Here is a 21025-nt window from a genome sequence, read left to right on the forward strand (position 1 = left end):
TTTTCTTTCAGGTTGAGTCTTGCGATATGTATACAAAACCACTGACCAAACATACAGAATTGCAAGGATTACTGAGATCATGACAGTAAGATTTGAATTGTGCTATATTAAGGTTATTTTGTAAAGGATGAATCTAGCCGTCCAATTGCAAAACACTTCAGCAGTAAGGTTCATGAATTCTTTCTTTTCAGTGAACCATGGAAAAACAGCTGAGAGAGGAGGCTTTGAAAATCTCTTCAGTGAGCAGGTCTGCATTTTCTTTGGAAAAATTATTTTAACTGAAGTATATGGGAAAGTCAACAAAACCTCTATTTAATACTAAATTTTAATTAGGAGCTAGCAAATATTTTCAGATTCATGTTTCACTGGTGAAAATTCAGAATCACATTAACAAGTCCAGTGATTGCCCCAGCTGCGTTCTGAATAAACAGAAATCAAGAATAATAAGGCCTTCATGACTGAGCGTGTTTTTATCAACCACGGGTACACACTATGGAGATTCTGGGGAATTTCAGACAGGCGATATCTCCCGGTAGAGAACCGGTTCTCAAACGGGTTTCAGACAGAACCCGTTTGAGAATCGGTTCCCTACCGGATTGTAACTGCCATTTCATACACAAAAGCTTCTGTCCCGTTTAGGAACCGGGACTGAAGCATTTTACCTGTCAACCACTTCCGAGTAGTCTTCAGTTCCCTCTCCCGGTTCTGTTACGCTTTTCCCCCCGCCGTTTTTCACCCGCGCGGGCTTTTTTTTTTTTTTTTGAACGTTCGATTTATAGCGTTATATCGCTATAACGCTATACCGGAAATTCAAACTCCAATGGGATCGCTATTGCGATGGTTTGGTGTTCCGGTATAGCGTTATATCGCTATAAATCAAACTTTAAAAAAAATTCGATCACCTGCGCGGGAAGAAAACGGCGGGAAAACAAAGCGGTGCAAGTCTGAAATGCCAAACCGCTTCTGATCCGGCTCATTTCCAGTAGGGGCAAGCCATGTGTGAAATGGCAGCCCTGTACCGGTTCACTTCAAAACGGAAGATTACCAGCTTGAAATCGGGTGAAACTGGGTAATGTGAAATTCCCCTCTGTTTCCTCAGCTGCTCCTGAAGGGAAAAGGCCAATGATCCACAGGTCCAAATAGTTTCAGCCAGTGTTCCCTCTAAGCTGAGTTAGTGTGAGCTAGCTCACAGTTTTTTAGCCTCCGGCTCACACATTTTTGTCTCAGCTCAGGAAGGATGGCTCCAGAACACACTAATTTATGCAGTAGCCAAATCACCTGCTCACAACTTTAATGCCGGTAGCTCACAAAGTAGAATTTTTGCTCACAGGACTCTACAGCTTAGAGGGAACATTGGTTTCAGCCTGTCCTTCAGCAAGAGGGTGCAATCTATGAAGGGAGGGTGATAATCTTCAGAGGAACTTCTCAGAAGAAAGGAAGCTACTGTTGGACAATTGCAGTAGATACCCCCCACCCCAGTATTACCATATCAGAGTTCGCCCAGTGAGTTTGTGCAGTCATTGACTGATTATGTGATGAGGTAACTGTGTGGCCCTCGGATTGCCAAAACAAAGAAGTCGTCTTTGGCAACTCTTACTGTATGCATACTTTTCCAGAGGAGGCTAGATGATGAAAAGCAGTTTAGAGGCAGTTGATCGCACACTTCATTTGCTTCCAATGGATCATGCACTGAGTACCTTGGCCTGATATAGAGTCACATTTTAGCATTATGCCACCCATCCTCAAACACTGACTGAGCCACATGGTCTGGCGAATGAAGTTATCAGTGCAAAAGGGTGTGTATGTTGGAGACAGACACATGGATTGTTATACAATTTCTCTCTTAAGCATCGTTTCCAAAATCTGAATAGGTGGACACTAGTTGGACTTAAAAAACCATGAACTGCAGGAGTCAAAGTAACTCGAAGTAAGTTTTAATGTTCTTTTAAGGTTTCCCAGGGTTTACATTTCATTGTGTGATGGCAGAGAAGGACAACCAAGATATGCCTGTGAAAAAGGTGAACCCATGGAGCAGATTTTTTAAGTCTTGCTGTTGTGATGTCTATCAAGTGGGCACGTATATAACATAAAGAAATATTTCTGAAGAAGAATGAACATTAGAGGTTGGATTTTTTTGCATATTAATAATGTTTTCCATCTATTTTTAGAACACATAGAAAAGACAGATTTTGGAGCTTTAGGTACTTATAGTAATCATGTCGCTTCAGCAGCAATTAGTGCATCAGGGGAAAGACCAGAGCATATAACATAATACAAGTTACTCAATTTTTTGACAGAAATGTTATCTTGCTTCCCAAGCAATTTCATCTGCTACTGTCTATGTAGATCAGCAGCAATAATTACTCCTAGTTTCCAGGCAAAGATGATTTCTGGGCATTTGAAAGGAGCCTGTAGATTCTCCTTTGATTCAGACAGCTGCTACTTGCCCTCAGTCACTCCCAAATCTACTGGCATGACAACTAGCATGAAGATATTGAACTCTTAGCTCCCAAGAACCATGTTATACAGGGGGGAAATTGAACCAGGCTCTCTAGAGAACAGCAACAGGGTCCTGTCTGGGCTCCAAAAGTGGGGATTGCCAGACAGACAGCACTTCAATACTGACTGCTTCTTTGGAATTAATTGCATTTATGTTCTGATCTTCATTAGGAGAACAATTTCCTTCCAGTCACTTTTGTGAAAATATGAAGTCCAACGAGACAGACTTGTGTGAAAGGAAATCTTCCATCTGACAAGTGCATCTGTCAGGGTACCCACAACTGGGCAGATGCAGCCAAGTCCATGGGAATCGGCCACAGTGAGATGGAGCAGTCCTTGCCTTGGAGGGCTGTTAATATGCTGCTGCCAAGTGATACCTCCAGTGGCTACTTGGTAGGCCACACAGCAACAACGACAATCGCAATCAGCAGCAACACGATCACCACCATCATCCCTGAAAGAAACCAAAACAAAATCTAATTATCTTCTACAATTTGTTTGCAGGAGTATCTGTTACAGAAGAACGATTTCATTTCTAAAAGACTAGTCTCAATTTCTCAGTAGTGGCAACTCAGTTTTGCCCTTCTGCATAGCAACCACAGACATATTTCAACAAGCATAGTCATTTTAAGGGGTGAGAGAGGGGAGATGAATGAATGGTATCAAAGACTCCTTTGATTTCTTATTTGACTCCAGTTAAATATAAATGGGGAGGTATGAAGACTATGGCTTCCTTCGAACACTCTATGCCAATGCTAGGGCCAAATGGATCAAGTATATGGCTACCGTCTTATGTTGCGCTAGTGGTGTGGGAGCTGCTGGAGCATGGCTCCTTCCCATGCTCGTGCAGTAATATAAGACGGGGACCTATGTGCATTCAACTGTTTTCAGCCAAGGACCTTGCCAAGCAACACTCACTCAGAAACCGTATTTCCCGATCCATTAAATGGAAACAATAGTTCACCTGTAACAAGTCTGCTGTAAATGTAAGGCAAGCAAACAGCTATAGCTGATTTTGCACATGAAAAATGCAATTTCGCAGCAATTACAAAAATGAATGCAAGAACATGACTCTGTTCTCAAATAGTCCAAGTACCTGTGCCACTACTATTTTTTCTCTGCCCCTTCCATACAACATAGACAAAACAGGAAGTAACTGAAGTGTTCGTTTGAAACTGGAGGAACAGAAAGCCTCAACATAGGAAAAGCAGAAGCACTAACTGAGCTGCCAGGATCTTCTGGAGGCAAACTGCCTCAGGTTTGGCCTATACATGCAGCACAATGAGGTGGGAGAAAAGATTGGACCATTTCAGATCGCAGGTGTGGTGTGCCATTTTTGCATGCTCCTGCATGCAAAAAGCTTCCTGTAAACCAAGAATTAGTATGTGAGGGAGAAAAGAAATATATTTATTATAATATTTATACCTCAACCTTTCTCACCATCTGTGGAAGCTCATGACAGCTTTTTTTTTGGGGGGGGGGGTTAAATGTTTATTAAGATCAAGTATACCTTATAACATGTACAATAACTGCAAAACAGTATATAAAACCAAACACTGTATGAAATAATTAAAACAAAATAATAAAAATTCTGTCACATGCAATCTACCCAGTGTACATTTCCCCCAAACATTGCCAGCAGCAGAAAATACAGACACTAAACTTAATCAAAATTCCTTTAAATGACAAGGCCCCATGGTCAAAGGCCTTCACAGGTCACAAGGCCTTCAAAACCCTCCTGTGGTGGTGGAAAATGCCGTCAACTCACAGCTAAGTTATGGCAACCCCAAGTTGTTCCTAGCATCCTACTAGAGACTGTACCAAAGGGCTGGAGCTACAACCTAAACAGAACGCAACTAAACAATGATTGATCTAATTGACTTGAGGAAGGGTACAGCCAGAAGAGAGCTAAGAGAAGACCTGAGGTGGTACATAGGTCCTTACTGGAAAAGAAAGCCCTTCCAAGGCCAACTCTTCCAATGCAGTGCTGTTTTCTGTTTACAGGCAATAATTTATGTAGGTGAGTATTCAAAAATATGATTGGTTTATCTTTCACCTTCAGGACTGAGATGTAATTTCAGCATAATGCTGGAGACAAAAGAACATCCCTGTGTGACTGTGCACATGGCCAGTATCTCGTTTCAACTGGGCTGCTACCTGTGCAAAACAGCTATGCATGCAAAGTTAGCACATCAGCACATCTGCCCAGGTGTATGCTAACTTTGCACATGTAACGTCTTTGAAATGTCAGCAGCCCAGTTAGAACAGGATACTGGGTGAATGGAAAACAACACTGGGAGGCTCTGCTGCCTCACCAACATCATGTTTCAATCAGGTTTCATTCCACAAAGAAAGGAGGGCAAAGCCTCAAAGTCAGGAGCAGGGAGCTATGTTCTATTGGTGAGAAGGAGCACAGAAGGGGTCAGTGGAAACAGTGGAGTTTCTTGCATACCGTCATGTCCAAAGAAGGAGAAGGACCCTACCAAAATTTATCTCTCAAAATCTAAGGAGAAGGATATGACTTTGGCTTAATTAATTTGTGCAGCAACTCAAACTTTATAAAATCCAACATTTCTGCTATGTGGGACAATACTCTCTCTTTCTCCAATTCCTTGAAAAAACTCATCGGTTAGGGAAGATTCAAGCTAGCAATTTTCTACGTACTGGGTTTAAAAGGGGGGAGGGGTATGGAAAGGATGCAATCATGTGAACCCTTATCTGTGTCTAAGCTTTGTCAATGAGAGCTAGGTCTCAGTAATAACATTAGGAAGCACATTTCTCTGGTATATATTAAAAGACAGTGCCTCATAAGACAGATAAAATAAGTCAGAAATATATCTTTAACAGCCAGGTTTTATGGTGTGTTTCTTCTTCACCGCATCTTGAGGGGACAATCTGTCAGGCTCACTATGAATGTTATAGTTCGCCTAAAATAGAGAAAGGAGGAGGGGGAGAGGGGTGTGAAGACCAAAATGCTTTCGCTTTCCTAAATGCTTTGATATGCCAGACACTGTGTTGCAGAGACCTGTTGTTCTGCTTTATTTTTGTAGAGGGGTATGTGTTTAGTGTGTGTGGGGGGGTAGTTAACTGTTATTTCTGGTGGGCAAATGCCATGGGGTGATTGGGTCCTGATATTTAGTGCCTTTGCTTGAACACAATATATCTGCAATCTCTGCGCTTTCACCTTCAGTCCTAACAAAGCTCCTGTCCAGTATGGTATCTCTCAACATCTCAATAAACTAAACTATCTTCGAAGTGAATGGTGTTGAGAACTGATTTAACCAGGATTCTGACAAATTGTTAGGACTCCCTTTTTCCTTCCTCAACATCCTGCACCACAGCTGTGATGAGCAGAGAGAATGGGGAAGTCCCTACAACTGCAGCAGATGGCACCATGCCTGAGCAACGGACAATGATGGCCCCAGTGATGACCATGGAGTCCAAAGGAGAGGAAGACGGGGCATGGACCCAAGACTCCTGGGTACCACTCTCTTATCGGGTCGCGCCTCCAGGACCAAGCAGCCGACTGGTGCGTGGGTCTCCACAACATCCGGGGCTTGGAACTCAGAGATGTGAATGTCTTCATGTGGACACTCCGATGCCAATACGAAGACCACCTGGAGCTAGAGAGAGCATGCACATGCCTGAGGGGCCTATGCCAGGGTGGGCACTTGGTGTGGGAGTACTTTCATGACCTCAAAACACACTGTGAAGCTCCAGGGATGGCCCAAAGAAGTCCTCATCGAGTTCTATCAGGCCGGGCTGAACCACTCAATTATGGATCGGGCCTGGGCCCAGGGCAACCTGCTAACCCTGAATGGGTGGATACAGATGGCCTGCAAGGTGGAGAATCGCTCCAACCTTTTGCGGATGTACCAGCTCCGGGCTCCAGTGAGGGTGGCGGCGGAAGCAGAAGAACAGGGGACAAAACCAAAGGCGAGGGAAGCCGTCAGAGACCAACCGATGAGACAGGACCTGTACCTAAGATGTGGGGCCCTGGGGCACTTTGCGGCCACATGCCCTCTTGACAAGAGCCCTGGGGATGGGAAGGCGAGCAAGTGTAAGACCTCTGAGAAAAGGCCCAAGCTGCAAGGGGCATGGATGAAGCAACCCATAGCACTTCAAGCAGGAGAACGGGGAGAGTCTGACGGCACCTCCTCCAGTGGAGACAAGCCCAATGTGCCAGCGGGAAAAGATTGGGACCTGCTATGAAGGGCGCAACCCAGCAGGTCTGAAAGTCCCATGCACCAAGTTCAGTGAGAACCTCTCCCCCTTTGTCCTGTGTGACCATGACTGTAATAGTGCCAGTGGAGCGTGCTATGCCTGGAGGAGCCCCAGGCCAGGCAGCTGGGCCAGCTCAGCACTCCTGGTATGTGCCCCAATGGTCCCGCCTTCCCTTCCTTTCTTGCCACCCTGTGACCGGCCGGCCTGGCAAAGCCAGAGGTTGCCTCCTGCAGCCTGGCACCACTGACGACAGAGACAGGCTGGGGGGCAGGCTGGCTGGCAGCGCCCCAACGGAGGGGGAAGGTTAATTAAATTAGCCAGTGCCCCCCATAAATTAAAATGCCCCCGGGCCCCAACTTAATTCCTGGCTATGGGCCTGACTGACTCATCTCAGGGCTACATTTATGTTTATATTTGTCATGTATATTTTTGTATGTTTTATTTGCAGACCTCATTTTGGTTACTGCCTGTTTTTTATACCGCTTTCTCTCAAGGCATAGCTTCACTCTTTTCCATTCATCTATGCTAGTGTGCTTCCCTTCTAGATTTCACTCTTAGCTCTCTTTCCTGTTCATCTTCCTGTTGCATTTTAGCAATTCTATCTCCAGTACAGAGGTTTGAGCATTTCCATTGTGTTCTGCATCTGTTTTCAGTTCTCCAAGAGTCCTATCTTGGTTGTTTAATTAGTGCACATTAGTTTACAGACTCTAGTAATAAAGCTACAGAGGATTTTGTCAGAATCCTGGTTAAATCAGTTCTCAACACCATTCACTTCGAAGAAAGTTTTGTTTATTGAGACGTTGACAGATACCATACTGGACACAAGCTTTGTTAGGACTAAAGGTGAAAGCACAAAGATTGCAGATATATTGTGTTCAAGCAAAGGCACTAAAGATCAGGACCCAATCACCCCACGGTATTTGCCCACCAGAAATAACAGTCAACTACCCCCCCAAGCACAAGTGCCCCGGCCTTCCCCCCACAACTCTTGGCATTCACTCCCTCCCACTCATGCAAATATCAAGACCTTCTTGTTCCGTATGTCTCCACTGTCTCTAAAAAATTATGGAACAAAGTCTGAGTCCAATGGCACCTTTAAGACCAACCAAGTTTTATTCAAAGTGTAAGCTTCCGTGTGCAAAGCATACTTCTTCAGACAAACTGGAATAAAATCTCCTCAAGGGCTACTTACAGGAAAAAAGAGGTTCTTAAAGGACTTGCCCTGACCAGGATAGCCCAATCAAGCCTGATCTCATCATGTCTTGGAAGCTAAGCAGGGTCGATTCTGGCAAGTACTTGGATGGGAGACCTCCTTGAAATAACAGAGGCGGGAGACGGGGGCAGACTTTATTCAGCCACCTTTCCGAATACCCTCCAGGACCCCAGTAAGGGTCAGTCACCAGAGGTCGCCATGACTTCCACACATGAAAAATAACTAACAAAAAACCCCAAAAAGAGAGATTCCACTGGACTCACTTTGTTCTACTGCTTCAGACCAACACGGCTACCCACCTGAATTTTTGTAAAAAATTGTGTACATTTCCAAGTGTACAGCTGAATGAATGGCACATTTATATCCTCCATGCAGGATTTGGGAGCTGAATCTGAGTTATCTTTGCAAAGGTTCCACACCAGATTTAGACCCCCTCCCCACACAAGTGTGGTGTTCTGCCCACCTATCCCTGCTTGCTCGAAGCAATTCAGCAATTCTATCTGGGTCAGCAGTTCTACCACAGACCAAACCTGTTGAACTTGTCCCTGCTACCACTCTGAACAGGAAACAACCTGGCCAAACTCAGACACAAAGAGTCAGTAGGCTCACCCTAAATAGCACCATTCCACCTAGGGTTAGAGGAGCAGGTACAAATGTATTAGATCTAGGGGTGGACATAAACTGCATTTATGTCGCAAATCCAGAAGCTGCAGCTAGTGCAGAATGCTGCAGCCAGGCTGTTGATGGGTCTTTCCAGGTGAGACCACATCCGCCTGTGCTGCAAGCGCTGCACTGGCTGCCTATAGCATACCGGATCCGCTTCAAAGTGCTGGTGCTCACCTTTAAAGCCCTGAATGGCCAGGGTCCTGCCTATCTAAGGGACCGTCTCTTCCCGTATGTTCCCTCAAGAGCACTGAGACCGGGGATGCTCCATCGTCTGGAAGTTCCAGCCCCCCGAGCTGTGAGGTTGGCCCATACTAGATCTAGGGCGTTTTCGGTGGTGGCTCCTTCCTGGGGGAATGAGCTCCCGGAGGAGATCTGGGCCCTGCGGGACCTAGTGCAGTTCCGCAGGGCCTGCAAGACGGAGCACTTCCACCAGGCCTTTGGGTAGGAGCCGCCGCCACCACCATCGCTATACCACCTCCGATGTACCATCCATCTACCAGATTCCATGGAGGTGGATTAGTTTGATTGCGTTGGGGCGCTCCCACTATTAAGATCGTGGGCCGCAAATATGTGTCGCTGAGCATCTTGTATAATGTATAGATTTGTATAGATTTGAAGCACCAATTTTATTGTATATGTAAAATTGTTTTATTGTTTTACTATTTTAAACATTGTTGTTAGCCGGCCTGAGCCACTGGGTAGGGCGGGATAGAAATCGCAAAATAAATAAAAATATAAATAAATTTTACGGTTCAGAACACTACTTAATAAAAATATAAGTATGGAATGTCGTAATGAGAGGGAGGAGATAAAAAAGAATTGTGATGGAATGATGTCCTGTTGGATATAATGTATTAGAAAATGTTAAGTGGTGTAAAAACTTTGTGAAAAACTTAATTAAAAATATATATATATAAAAAAGAAAGTGGATTATTTAGTAAGCCCTCTGGTTCTGCTCCCCGCCACTTCAAAGATCCTGCCTCTCAGCTGTTAGGTTTAAATGGCCCCCAGCCATTTAACCCTCCAGATTTGCACCCTGCAGCTTCAAAGTAGGGGGAGCAAACCCAGAGGATTAAATATGGGTTTGAAGTGCCTCCCAGGGGACATATTACCGCCCTCCTTTTTGCTGGCCGTGGCCAGCAGAAAGGAGAGGGTGAAAAATGCCCTTCCTTTCTGCTGGCTGTGGTGAGCCATGGGGGGGGGGGGGGAGGAAGAGGAAGAAGAAAAGACCGCTCGCAGTAGATATATACCCTGCCCTTCACTACCCAAAGGAGTCTCAGAGCAGCTTACAATTTCCTTCCCCTCCCCCTCCCCACAACAGACACCCTGTGAGCAATGTTCCCTCTAAGCTGTGGAGTCTTGTGAGCAAAAATTCTCCTTTGTGAGCTACTGGCATTAAAATTGTGAGCAGGTGATTTGGCTACTGCATAAATTAGCCTGCTCTGGAGCCATTCTTCCTGAGCGGAGACAAAAATGTGTGAGCCAGAGGCTAAAAACCTGTGAGCTAGCTCACACTAACTCAGCTTAGAGGGAACACTGCCTGTGAGTTAGGTGGGGCTGAGAGAACTCTTTCAAGAACTGCTCATGAGAGAACAGCTCTGAAATAACTTCTGTCAGTCAGTCAGTCAGTCATACTCAGACATAGTACAAAATAGGAACAAGCAAAATATACAGTTCAAGATTAAGAACAACTATATATAAAATTCATGGTGAGACATGCCCCTCATAAATTTTAATAGACTTCTACAGGAATTTACTAACAGGAATTTACTCCATCTTTCTGTGTTATACCTCTGAGGATGCCAGTCACAGTTACTGGCAAAACGTCCGGTTCTACAATGCCAAGTCCACAGCCACACAACCCGGAAAATCTACAGCAACTAACCATACAGTTAGCTTTGTGAATGTACTCCTGAAGTACATTCTTGCTGGGTAACATGAGTTTTCACCATGTGTGCAGACACAATGGCAATTTCAAAATTTCCACAAGTGCAAGCGAAATTATTCATTCTTCTTCATATCCACTGAGATCAGTTGGTAAAGCATGTAGAATGGGGGGGGGGGCACGACCAACAACACCAGAACAATCCACAAGAATTCTTGTATGTTAAATTGTCAGGCAAAAAGTATTTCAGTCCAAAACAGGCCTATAGCTACAGTGGGGCATTCTGGGGCCCAGCCCCCAACTTCTCACCAGGGGCCCCCGACTTGCCACCTGGCAAGGCCCTCAACTTATTTCTGCAACTTGCCGCTAGCCTTGCCTCACCTCACCTCGCTGCCCTGCTTGTTTGCTCCTCCGCTCGCCCCTGTGCTGTGTTCCAGCCTCCTCAGTCAGAGGGCGCTGCGATGGCCTGCCCGCCCCGCCCCATCCCTCCCCTCCCCACTGGCAGAGAGAGGAAGATGGGAAAGCAGCGAGAAGGCCACTGTCGCTGCTGCCTGAGGTGCCCAACTGTCCCTTCGCTGGTCCCTGCTGCTGCTTGAGCAGCAGGTTAGCCTGCCTGACTGACAGAGGAGCAGCCAGAAGCCGGAAGGAGGAGGTGGTGGCTGCGGACTTGCAGAGCTGAGAAGGTGCGCAGCCACAGGCGGCAGCAGCCATGTGGTGGTTTCCCCTCGCTCTGTTTACCTTCGACGCGGGGCTCTGCTGGCACCCTCTTTGACGCTCGTGGGTGGGAGGAACTGGGGCAGGCTGGGGTTTCCCTTTCACTCACTTTCGTACTCAGTCGCCCCCTCCCTGACCCTTCTCGGCTCATAGATTATCAGTAACTTTGCATGGGGTAACGGCTGCCAGGGTATCTGCAGCATTGTAAGGATTAAACGGTGTGAGCTGTTTCCTGGACAGACTGGGAGGGCGGGGAGGGAGGAAAAGTCCATTCCAGGGGTTGGGGGGGGAGGGGGCTTTGCTACTGAACAGCCAAGAGACCAGGGAGGGTTTCAGATCTGCAACAGGAGGCAAAAAGCTTTTCAGGCAGATTCCTAGCAGGGTTACTCTGAAGTAAGTCATGGGGGGAAATAAGTCAGTCATGCTGGAAGAAGAGATTGGATTTATATACCCCGCCCTTCACTCGGAGTCTCAGAGCGGCTTACCAACTCCTGAGCTATGAGGGAGTCCGGAAAGCCTAATTTCTCCCCTTACGCTCCGCCATGACAGCTTCACTCACCTGAGCAGCAGGGACTCCGGCAGACACCCCCCCCCACCTGCCAATGGGCAGAATCAGCAATTCCCCATCCAGGGGTGCCTTGGTGGCCCCCACCTTGTACAACAGCCTGACTGAGGTCAGGAAGGCTCCCAGCTTTCCGCAATAGGGTAGGCACTGTACAGAAAGATTCACAAAGTCACTTGGAGAAATTATCTGGGACTGTGGTCTGTATTAATGTGTATTTGTTGTTGTTGCTGTCAAGGCACAGCTGACTAGGGTTTTCAAGGCAAGAGACACAGAGGTGGTTTGCCATTGCCTGCCTCTGCATGATCCTGGTATTTTTTGGAGGTCTTCCACCCAAATATTAGCCAGGGCTGACCATGCATACCTTCCAAGGTCTGACAAGGACAGGCTAAAACTCGCTCTCTCTGGAAGTTTTCTGTCCCTTGGGGAAACAATGCGTATTCAAAAAGAGAAATGCTGCAGGTAAATCTCTTCACCTCTGTGGCAGGAAAAACGTTCACTGTTGTAGTACATCTTAATGCAAGGGAGAGCCTAGCGGGCTGGTGCTGGGGATGGCAAAGCAGGAGGGTGCCGTGGTGATTAATGGGAAGACCAGCTGGGGCAGGGGCCAGCCAGCCAGGGCACATGAGTTTCTGAATTTTATTTTTATTTGAGTGCCCTCCAACTTTTTACAAGGCCCCCCGATTTAAGAAATCCTGACTACGGGCCTGGTCCAAAATGTTTATTATCTCTATGAAATAAACTCTAGGGTTTACAGTCCTAAATCACATGCTCAATCTGACTGCATGAGAGGAAATGAGATGTTTCCCTTCATCTATCATTGTTAGACCTCAATTTCTGGTTCTTTATTTTCTTTTAAAAAATCTATTGCTGTTTTTCTAAAAGAGAAATCAGTGCCAGATAATTTACTTGGTTCTTTCCGAGTGGAACTTCAAAGACTTTTCACACTTTTTCCAGAAAACAAAGTTGTTACAGTAGAGTCCATTTCTGAGTGAGCCTTGCCAGTCATAGAACTGCTTGCTTTAAGCACATTTTTAAATATTTCCATCCATGCTCTGAGCCAATAAAAGACATTCTTTGTGTACCTTGTCTCTTTAAAAACAGAGACCCTCCCATCTCATTTTTACCTTTGTACTGGTGCAATTTTTGCATAGCACAGCATGTGTATGCACGAATTACCATATAACAACCCCCTGCAACTTTTAACAACTTAAACAAAAATTCCCACACATAGATATGAGAAGAAGGCTTAACCAAAGTGTTGCGGGTCCATGGCCTGTTGCAGAGAGAGTGTATGGAAGAAAACACACATGGCATGCAGAAGGTTCCGGGTTCAATCGCTGGCATCTCCAGTTAAAGAGATCACATGGTAGGTGATGTGAAATGCCTCTATCTAAAACCCTGGAGAGCCACTGCTGGTCTGAATAGACAGTACTGACCTTGATGAACCAAGGGTCTGATTCATCTTCTTCTTATCATCATGTTCTTCTTATTACAATGTTCACATGTACTTAATGTACTTAATGTTCAGAAAAAAGAAGGCTTACAAGAACCAATCCCTGCCCAACACATTTAAGGACTTGTTTACAAATCTTTTCATTGAGAGTCCTGATATTAGCAATATTAGGGCCTTGGTGGCTCCATCTGGCTGGAAACACGAAGGTGAGGCTTTTCAGAATTCAAAACATTCTGTGAGTTGTATACGGTTGCTGAGATATGACAGATATACCTGCCTCTGGAATGGGTTCAAGAGAGGCAGCATAAAAATTATCTAAATAAAATAACCACCTTTAAAAAAGAGTGAACTGGCGTGTTTATCATTCGTACTAAGTTCCACCTCTTTTTCCCACAATTTTCAGTGATGCACATGTTAGTGCATATGATGTGAAATGATTGGCTTACTGGGCACCAGTATTATGCATTGTGTATGTGTGTGGGAGAGGCTCCGTGGGGGGGAAAGTGAGCTTTTTGCAAGGTGGATTACTGTTCAAATCCACTTAACAGGAAAGCAAATGATGCTGAATAACATGTTAAGAATTGGTTCTGCTATCAGCCAGAGTGCTTAGCCTGACAATCAGCACTCAAGCATTCTATAGGAGAAAAATTGTGTGCATTGTACTTGCATTCTGTCGCTTGGTATCATAAATATATATATATATATATATATATCACTAGGAATAAGGCCTGTTGTGGGAATAAATACAATAGACTCTAAAAAGAGGCTCTAGGCAAGTGCCCCGGCCTCCCCCCCCCAACTCTTGGCATTCACTCCCTCCCACCCATGCAGTGCAACTCACCTGGGCTAGCAGGTGCCTCTGCACAACTTGCATGACTTGACTGAGCCTGGTAGTGGCCAGCACACAACTCACCCAAGCAATTTGGCCAGACTTTTATCAGGCTGCCAAGGGGAGGGAAGGAGGGAAAACTGAGAGCCAGTGTGGTGTAATAGAGTGTAACAGGTTAGAGGACCTGGGAGATCCAGGTTCAAACCCTCACTTTGCAGTGGAAGCTCACTGGGTGACCTTAAGCCTGTTAGCATTCTACCTCACAGGGTTGTGTGGATAAAAATGGAGCACAGGAGAATTCTGTAAGTTGCTTTGGGTCCCCAATGAGAAGAAAGGTGGGGTATAAATTAAGTATCTAAATAATAAATAAAGTTGAAGTGGGGGGGAGTAGACATGTGAGGAAGAAACTGAAAGGAAAAGTAGAAAGAGTCAAAACCATTGGGGAAGCTTGGAAACCAGGGGTCAGTTGGAGCCGGAGTGCACAGGAGCTGCGCTCAGGGAGTGAGGAGCCCGGGGGGCGGGCACATGACCAAGCCTCCCCCTCCTCGGCTTCCCCAGGCCGTGCGGACGGCCTGCCTGCCTCATTTTTGGCTTCCCTGGGCTGTGCAGAGGCAAATGGAGAGCAAGAAAAAGCGGCGCCATGGCCTGGAGAAGCTGCAGCCCAAGCTGCCTCTTCTGCCCGGCTGTCTGCTTGAAGCACCCGGCACCTCCCAAGCTGCTGCATGCACCATCTACCTCACTGGCTCTGCTGCCTGCCTGGCTAGCCAGGGACTACTACCGCCACTGCAACTGCCGCCTCCCCACCCCCACCCACTCCTTCAGAAGCCCTGCTCGGCACGTTTTCCCAGGTGAGGTGGCCACTTTTGCCCTTTTCACGCAGGGAGCAGCAGCCGCCACAGCTGAGATGCTCCAAACAAAGGAAGCACAGACTGATAGAACAAAGCGCTTGAGCGTTTCAAAGTGTATTATAACATACAACAATATTAAAGCAGATACTAATACACAAAAGAATGGTAAGTTTCTGGTGAAGGTGAACTTCTATCAAAATGCAAGTGAATCTGATGTAAACCTCCGGAATGACTCTTCGTTTCGCCTCTTCATCAGAAAACTTCCTACACACATATACGACGATACATATATCAACACATTCATGTGTTGGGCTGGATGGGCCACTGGCATGATCCAACATTGGCTTCTCTTATGTTCTTAACTTGCTAAAAATGAAATTTTGTAAGTGTCAAGTTCCTTAGCCGGTTCACACCACATACACACCCAGGCTTCTTGAGAAGATAAGTGGTTTTATTGGTAGTCCATAACTAAAGAACGAGTATAAAAGCTTGTGTCAAGAATGGCCTGTAGTATAGTGGCCTCTGACTGATAGTGATTTCGAACTACTCCCCCCCCCCAGGAGCAAAAGCCAATGGTTAATTTTCACGCACGCAGCAAGCCAGCAGCAAAACAAGCGGCAAAGCTAAAAAGCAGTTCAGGTTCCCAGCTGTCTCATTACAGCTGGAGACGGCAAGGTCAAAGCCGCGATAGCAGGCAGTGGCTGGGCAGGGACCCGCTGTGAATGCAGAGGAGAGCATCACCCCCACATACCAATGCCATGACAGGGCTACCTGACAGTAAGCAGCTTCTGCTGCACTATCTTCTGTACTAATTGCTCAAAATCTGGCACAAACCTCCTATCAACTCACTGTTTAGGAATTACGGTACTCAAATTATGTAACAATGCTATTAGGAGGAATCTGGGACTCCAAAAGCGCATCAAAATTTTTGTTAGGATACAATGCAAATGCTATACCAAGCCTGATTTCTTCACTTTACTCATTTAAGCTTGTAAAAGCTGTTACAAATCTATGATAGAACTGCTTCACATTTGTGTTTCAGACCTGAATAACATGTCTTGAAAAAAATTCCCTTAAATTGGCTTTCATATGGTATCTAAAATAATCCAAGCCACTTCTAGCCATGTGTTCTACCCAGTATGGCCCAGGGGATGCACAGCGTTACGGTGATGCTTTAAGCCTTTATGTTCTACCTGAACTTTAGAGTCCACAAGCAGTCGTATCCGCATGATTATGTGCAGGGTCTCAGGTGCACTGAACACATTAATTCTACTCCAGCCATTTCTCTCATGACAATACCATCCAGATGCTGGGAGAAAGAATGCAAAGCTTTTAATGATCGTTCTAAACTCAGATGAACAGCACACAGTTAAAGCACTGTGCAACAGCACAATATTTTTATTTTATTTTATTAGACTTATATCCTGTCCTCCCCACATTGTAGGCTCAGGGCAGGCACCAACATATAGGTCTGCTGCGGGGCTCATATGGGGAGAGGTGGTCTCAAAGATATGCAGGTCCCTGACCGTATAAGGCTTAAAAGGTTAGCACCAACACCATGAAAAAGATCTGGTATTTGATAGGCAGCCAGTGCAGGTCACGCAGCACTGGGCAGATATGTGCCTGCACAGGTGGTGACATCAATACCGGCGCCGCTGCATTCTGCACTAGCTTCAACTTCTGGAGCAGAGTCAAGGGAATCCCCACATAGAGAGAATTACCATAATCTAATCTGGAAGTGGACATTGCATGGGTCATCACAGCCAGATCGCAGGGGGTGAGGTATGGGGCCAACTGTCTGATCTGCCTCAGATGAAAAAAGGTCTACCTGGAAGTGGTGGTGATCTGGGACTCCACAGTCAGTGAGGCATCTAGGAACACCCCTAGGCTCTTCATCTTCAGCATTGCCACCAACAGGGCCCTGCCAAAGGCTGGGAGCCCAATACTCAGTCCCAGTCCCTCACGACTCAGGTGCAGGACCTCCGTCTTTGATGGATTCCATTTTAGTCTACTCTTTTGTAACCATCCAGCCACAGCTTGTAACACTCTGTCCAGATGTTCAGGGGCAGAGTCTGGGCAGCGGTGCATCAGTAGATAGAGCTGGGTGTCATCCGCATATTGGTGACAACCCAGCCCATACCTCCAAATAATCTGGGCAAGGGGGCGCATATAGATGTTAAATAACATTTGGGAGAGAATTGCTCTCAAGTGAGTGCTGCTGAGACAACTCCTCCGCAAGCGCCACCCTCTGTCCCTGATCTTGGAAAAAGGAGGCCAGCCACTGTAAGGTTAGTCCTTGTATTTCCACATCAGAGAGGTGGTGTGTCAATAGTTCATGATCGACCATATCGAACACCGCTGACAGATCAAGAAGAATCAGCAGTGCCGAACTGCCTTGATCAAGATGTTTCCGGAGGTCATCCACCAAGGTGACTAACACCATCTCTGTCCCATGAACAGGGTGAAATAGAGTAAAGTTGGAGTCCAGTGGCATCTTTAAGAGCAACAACATGGCTACCCACCTGAATCTAGCACAATAGAGTGTACAACAGCCATCACTGTCACCCTGATACCAATTATCTGAACTCACTGTCATCCAAACTTTGTCACTGCTTGCCGTCCTTGATACATCTGCATGTCAAAATAATTTCTCCTGATCATCCAAGTTTAGAGTATGCTAAGATGGTTGACACATTATCTGAATACTGTCCCCAAAATGAGGAACTTCAGTCCTGAAAACTACATTACAGTTAGCCAAGTTTCTTTTTCAGAAGGGAAAAACCTAAGTCAGAGCCCATTCTCTCACCCCAACCCCATCTCCTATACATATCCTGATCCCTGACTCTTAAATGTCAGCATACAACACCCATTTATTTTGGTTTTAGAAAACCATTCTATTGAATTCTGAAAGATAGTTTACAACTCAATCAACATGAACCTGACTGTACAATTTCAACCAACATAATCAATTCACTGGAAGAGTCTCCTATGGGCAAGGATTAATTTAAACCAGATGCTGCAATTCTGCTGAAATGGCAGTTCTGGTGTCATTTGGAGAAGTGCAGCTCACCGCCACAAGATGAGAAAAAGCTTCTTCAAGCAACACTGTACATTAAATTGCTTGAAGTGTTTGTTTTTATTTTAAATTCATAAATAGGACTAAAAATTAACTTCACACTGTATTAGTATGTGTGAATGGGCAATAAGTGAAAGTGTGTGCAATGTGTCTTTCCCTCTGATTCTCAAAGAGACAGTTACTAGTACTCGCTTAGAGTGGGTCCTGACTCTTAATTTCTGGCACCTGAGTTTGTGCATGAACAACTTGGGCTGTTAATGGATCTAGTAACTCACACCTGGTTTCTCTAATCCTTCACTTCCTGGCTTCTCTTGCTCAGTCACACATGAGAACTGAATTTGGGGTGGAAACAGCCTTGGTTTCCCTGACTGACGATCTTTGCCAGAAGAGTGACAAAGAATGTGCTCCTGTTGATTCTTCTAGACCTCTCTACAGTGTTCAGTACCATCTTTTTTTCTGTTTCAAAATTTTATTTAATTAAAACAATACAATACAAACATGCTTACTGAAAGATATAGTACATCGTGTTTTCAGTCAATTTCAACTCAGTATAGCAGTTCGAAAGCAAGAAATTGCAAGTAGATAAATAGGTACCACTTCGTTGGGAAGGTAACAGCGTTCCGTGCGCCTTGGTGTTTAGTCATGCCGGCCACATGACCACGGAAACGTCTTCGGACAGCGCTGGCTCTTCGGCTTTGAAACGGAGATGAGCACCGCAACCCTAGAGTCGGATTCGACTGGCTTTCGAGCAAGGGAACCTTTACCTTTACTATCTGTACATTGCACATAACTAGCCTTATAGTCTAATCTACTTTTCACATCTAATGTGTGATGAGAGCTCTGACTAAACAACTGTGAATCAAAAATGCATCCATTCCAAATAGTTACGGTTTGAGGGTAATAGATCATTTTCTACAAAAATATGTAATCAAAGGGAACCACCTGCGCACAAATTTGGTATGAGATCCCGTATGACTACTCATTTGCCCTTCATATTTATCTGCAATTTTGTCCATTATAAAATTATCCCAACATTTATTTCACCAATTCTGAATGGTAGGAGGTTTGGGAGATTTCCATGAGGCCGCTATAGTCAGTCTTGCCGTAGCCAATAATGTAGAAGTGAGATCTGATATATATATTTCTGGATTATCTTTTGTGATTGTTGAGTTTAATAGTAGAATAGCCGGTTCTAGCGGGATGTTTTGACCTGTTATTTTGTTGATTTCCTCCAGTATCTGTTCCCAGAAAGATTGTATCTTGGAGCAGGACCACCAGCAGTGTTTAGTACCATCAACCAAGGTATTCTTCTGGAAAGGCTTGTGGAGTTGTGAGTGAGGGCTTACCATGCTTCAGTGGCTCTGCTCTTACTTGACCAGGCAATTCCAGAAGGTGGTGCTGGATGACTACTGCTTGGCCCCTGGCTCTTATGCTACATAGTTCCTGCAGGGTTCCATCTTGACCCCCATGCTATTTAACATCTACATGAAACCACTGGGAGAGATCATCAGAAGATTTAGAGTAAGGTGCTAACAATATGCAGATGACACCCTACTTCTTTTTAACAGCTGAGCCTATGGAAGTCCTCAACAGGTGCCTGAAGATGGTAATGGGAGGGATGACAGCCAACAAACTGAACCTCAATCCATACAAGACTGAGGTGCTACTGGTCAATGACAAAGCTGATTGAGGACTCAGCTTAGTCTGGAGGAGTTTGCATGCCCCCCTGAAGAAACAGGTTTTTAGCTTGGAAGTACGGCTGGATCTTGACCTACAGTTAGAGGCTGAGGTCTCCTTTGAGGCACATAGTGCATTTTATCAGCTTTGGCTGATACATCAGCTATCGGTGCTTCTAAAAAAGTATGACCCAGCCACACTGATCTATGCTGTGATAACATTCAAATTAGATTATTGTAATGCATTCTGTCTGGGGCTGCCTGTGAAAACAGTCCGGAAACGGTAAAAAAATGGCCAGTAGGATACAATTATGTTTGGCACTGTCCATTACTTGGGGGGGGTTGTCAATGAGCAATGTTGTGGGCAACAGCTTCAAATGCCAAGACACAATCTCTGGAGACTATCTCCAACACCCATCTCCCAGAGGTGGACCTCCACAAAGCTACAAAGAAGTGCTGAAATGGCCCCATAATCTTGGCTGGACTGCAGGACAATCTGGACTCATTCTCATTTGGACTTATTTCCATCTATGAGAGAGGTAGCAGCAGCTGCTTCTGATCACACAGAGGATGAAGTCTGAGACATGCCTGAAGGCTTATGTTGCTTGACATCTAGTTTTGACAGGTTTGAAACTTCTGAAGTAAAAAAAGCACCTGGAGCCTCAAAGGCAGAAAGGTTTTCTTGAAGACGGTAGTTCTTTTATCATTTGTCTCTATCAGAAAAGGCTCCTTTGTTGTTGATCAGTCACACAGTCGAGTCCGACTCTTTGCAACCCCATGAACTATATCACGCCAGGCCCTCTTGTCCTTTGGAGTTTGCTCCACTTCATGTTCATTGCATCGATAACACTGTCTAACCATCTCATAGAATCATAGAGTTGGAAGGGGCCATGTTCAGTCACACAGTCGACCCCATGGACCAGATCACGCCAGGCCTTCCTGTCTTCCGCCGTCCTCTGAAGTTGGCTCAATTTCATGTTCGTTGCATCTATGACATTGTCTAACCATCTCATCCTTTGCCGTCCCCGTCTCCTTTGACCTTCAATCTTTCCCAGCATCAGGGTCTTCTCCAGTGAGTGCTCCCTTCTCATTTGGTGGCCAAAATATTTGAGCTTCCGTTTCATTATCTGGCCTTCCAGGGAACAGTCAGGGTTGATTTCTTTAAGGATTGACTGATTTGATCTTCTTGCAGTCCAAGGGACTCTCAAGAGTCTTCTCCAGCACCATAGTTCAAAAGAATCTATTCTTCGGCGCTCGGCCTTCCTTATAGTCCAACTCTCGCAGCCATACATGATTACTGGGAATACCATTACTTTGACCATGCGGACTTTTGTTGGTAGGGTGATGTCTCTACTTTTTATCATGCTGTTTAGGTTC

The 21025-nt window shown here is 45.4% G+C and overlaps 1 long non-coding RNA gene across 1 annotated transcript in view; it reads right to left on the reverse strand.

The window, feature by feature from the left end:
• Positions 1-2659: 2659 nt before the first annotated feature.
• LOC107125680 overlaps positions 2660-21025 on the reverse strand; it is a 53037-nt gene continuing 34671 nt past the window's right edge. The window contains exon 2 of the long non-coding RNA XR_001483046.1: positions 2660-2953. This is a non-coding gene — a long non-coding RNA (uncharacterized LOC107125680). The remainder of the gene's footprint in view (positions 2954-21025) is intronic.

This window comes from Gekko japonicus, unplaced genomic scaffold (assembly GCF_001447785.1).
Source record: "Gekko japonicus isolate JY-2015 unplaced genomic scaffold, Gekko_japonicus_V1.1 scaffold2232, whole genome shotgun sequence".
NCBI lineage: Eukaryota > Metazoa > Chordata > Lepidosauria > Squamata > Gekkonidae > Gekko > Gekko japonicus.